This window comes from Elaeis guineensis, chromosome 3 (genome assembly GCF_000442705.2).
Source record: "Elaeis guineensis isolate ETL-2024a chromosome 3, EG11, whole genome shotgun sequence".
Taxonomy (NCBI): Eukaryota; Viridiplantae; Streptophyta; class Magnoliopsida; order Arecales; family Arecaceae; genus Elaeis; species Elaeis guineensis.
This window is the reverse complement of record NC_025995.2, coordinates 70,846,515-70,850,164: the sequence shown is the minus strand read 5'-3', so window position 1 is coordinate 70,850,164 and position 3,650 is coordinate 70,846,515.

Below are 3,650 nucleotides of genomic sequence, written 5' to 3'. Positions count from 1 at the left end.
AACTCGGAAGTAGGGGGACTGGTGTTGGGTATAAAATACCCACAGCCGAAATCTTCGATGGAATCGACTCCTACGGGAGCCGGGCTCCTCCATCGACAGCAGAACGGCTCCGCCCGGACTCTTACGGGAGCCGGGCTCCTCCATCGACAGCAGAACAGCTCCGCCCGGACTCCTACGGGAGCCGGGCTCCTCTATCGACAGCAGAACAGCTCCGCCCGGACTCCTACGGGAGCCGGGCTTCTCCATCGACAGCAGAACGGCTCCACCCGGACTCCTACGGGAGCCGGGCTCCTCCATCGACAGCAGAACGGCTCCACCCGGACTTCTACGGGAGCCGGGCTCCTCCATCGACAGCAGAACTGCTCCGCCCGGACTCCTACGGGAGCCGGGCTCCTCCATCGACAGCAGAACGGCTCCGCCCGGACTCCTACGGGAGCCGGGCTCCGCCATCAACAGCAGCACAGCTCCGCCCGGACTCCTACGGGAGCCGGGCTCCGACCTCAGTATCAGCTGCTGGAGCCAGACTCCACCCACGACCTCAACTGGAAGGAGGACCCCTCTCGGACTCCTGCAAAGGCCGAACTCCGACCACTGCCGAGCCTCGATCAACAGATCCGCGCCCCCTGGCGGATCACAATAACAACCATGATCCTGTTCCAGTTCCTGTAGCGGATTCCGCGCGGCTCCATCACCCCCTGCGGCGGACCCATTACTCTCTGACAGGCTGTGTCAACGGCCATGATTCTGCTCCGCTCCCTGCGGCAGGTGCTGCACGATCCCACTACTCGCTGACAACTAGCGGCAACGGACGCCGCTCCACTACCTGCAACGGGCCCTACGTGGCGGGCTACGACGATAGCCACGGGTCTACCCCACTATCTTTCGCAATCAATTTCCCTGACCATGGGCGGCCCACTACCATACGGTTACAAACGTCGCCATCAATCCGTTGCCTCCTCCGCCTATAAAAGGGGGACCCAGATACGTTATTCTTTAAGCTCATTTTCCTATCTCAAAACTCTGCTAAATTCTCCGTTTGAGCACTCCATTCTTGTTGAGACAGAGAACTGACTTGAGCGTCGGAGGGTCTTGCCGGAGCAACCCCACCTCCGGTTTAGACTTCCCTTGCAGGTCCCGGCGGCGACCGCGGCTTCCCCGACTCCAGCTTCTCCGGCGCAAGCAGATTTTTGCACCAACAATCACCTTATCAAAATGCATGTTCCAACTCCTAGATGCCTGCTTAAGTCCATAAATAGACCTTTTCAGCTTGCACATTTTTGACTCATCTGTGGATATGAATCCTTCAAGTTGTATCATATGCACCTCTTCTTTCAGCTCTCTATTAAGAAAAGTAGTTTTGACATCCATCTGCCAGATCTCATAATCTAGGTGTGCAGCGATAGCAAGCATAATGCAGATGGACTTGAGCATAACCACAGGAGAGAACATCTCATCACAGTCAATACTATAATGCTAACGGTAACTCTTGACAACTAGATGGGTTTTATAGGTCTCTACCTTTCCATCTGCTCCTCTTTTTCTTTTGAAAATCTATTTACACCCTATGGATTTTATCCCTTTGGGTGGATCAACTAGTGTTCATGCACCATTGATCTCCATGGACTTCATCTCGAATTTTATGGCCTCCAGCCATTTCTAGAAGTCGGGCCTTTGCATAGCCTCTATATAGGTGATTGGATCCTCATCATTCTCATCAAGTTCAATGGGATCACCGTCTCGAACCAAAAAACTATAGTATCTGTCGGACTGACGTGGTACTCTACCAGATTTCCTTAATGGTGCCTCTACTGGCTCCAGATTTGATTCACCAATCAAATCTATTTCTGTGTGTGTCGGTCCTTCCACCTCATGAACTTCATCAAGTTTAATTTTATAGATATTAGCTTCTTCACCAAGGAACTCTTTTTTCAAAAAGACTGTTTGGCTGCTGACAAACACCTTTTGTTCTGTAGTGAGGTAGAAGTAGTATCCTTTAGTTTCCTTTAGGTATCCTGTGAACAAGCATCTATTGGACATTGGTCCAAGCTTATCTGTCTTTAAATGTTGAACATAAGCTGGACACCTCTATTTGAAAATGTATCCCGAAAAGCCAATCATCAAGCTGTTGACGGTTGAGCAACCAAGTATTATAATTGATTTGTTAATAAATAAAATATATTTGGTATTTTTATCATAAGCTTTCATCTTCTAATGAACTCCGTTGTTATGATGAAGTCCTTAGGACTATTTAGATTCGATAAAGAGAGGATTTATCGATTAGTCCTTAAAACAGTTCATGACCAAATGATAGGCTGTTAATAAGGACGACAGCTTCTATCGAGCATAGGTCGCTGTAGGCTATATGGGTTGGTTGTCCTCTTAACCAAAGAGTGTGGAGATACTGGTATGGCATACAGGTGAGATATACTGGTACATCATCATTGAACGTGACCAACTCCAGAGTATTCTACTGTCGAGAATGTCCCTGATGGGATATAGGTATAAGTGTCCTTTAGACTTGAGATCGCCTCAGTGACTTGCAAGCAACTCACTGTGCTTTGGTACTGGACTAATTGAATTTTTAATTCAGGGATGGAAGGCTTCTGGGCACAGTCAAGTACTTGAGAAGTCAGAGTGTGATCGAGATGGGATTGACCACTCCAAGAGTTGGAGAAGAATGAGTCGCTGTATTTCAATTTAGCAAAACCTTGGCCAGGGTAATCCATCAGATGGATTTGATATTTTGAAATATAATGTGGACAACCTGATCAGAGTCGACAGTTGAACTCTGGGGTGTCCTATGATCATTTTGGTCAAGGGGATGAATTATATGAAAACTATATCTGCATGGGTTCTAAGGATGTTGTTCTACACATTCGACCTATCCGGTCGTCGGGTACCATTGCTAGATGGTCACTTCGATTGGTACAAGAATTTATTCCTGTGCTACTGGCTTAGGTTCGGACCTATGAGGTCATACACATTAGAGTTTATGATCCGATCGGATGGTTGTTCAACGATTAAGAATCATTCTAGGGTTAAATGATCAATACGATTGACATTTAACCCAGTGCAAGTGTTGCAGGAGGATCGATTAGCAATTCGATTGCTAATTAGCTTAATTTGATTAAGTCAATGGACTGAGATTAAGTCTAATTAAATATGATTTAATTATATTTAGTTTGGGCTTGATTGGATCAAGTCCAATTGGTTTATTGGATAAGCCAAGTGCAAGGAAAAACTAGTCCTAGTTCAACTAGGACTTGGGTCAATCTAATTTCTAATTTGATTAGAAAATTAAATCAGATTTAAATCTAATTTAATCTGATTAAATTAGGTTTTTAATTGGGTTAAGATCTATTTTAATTGGGTTGATCTAATTTTGGTTTGATTTGGTTTGAGAAACCAAATTAAAATAAGTCATAAGATAGAATCCTAATAAGACTAGGATTCCACCTTGCGCCACATAAGCCTTCCCCACGCCCTCTCTCTCATTCAATGCCAATCTCCTCTTATTTTGTATGACAAAAGCCCTCTCCCAAGTCTCTTCTACGTTCACAAAAGATCTCCTCTCTTCTTTCTTACATGGAAGGTGGTTTGGATTAAATCAAAAAGGAATAAATTTGGATTTCGAATTCTATGAGATAAAG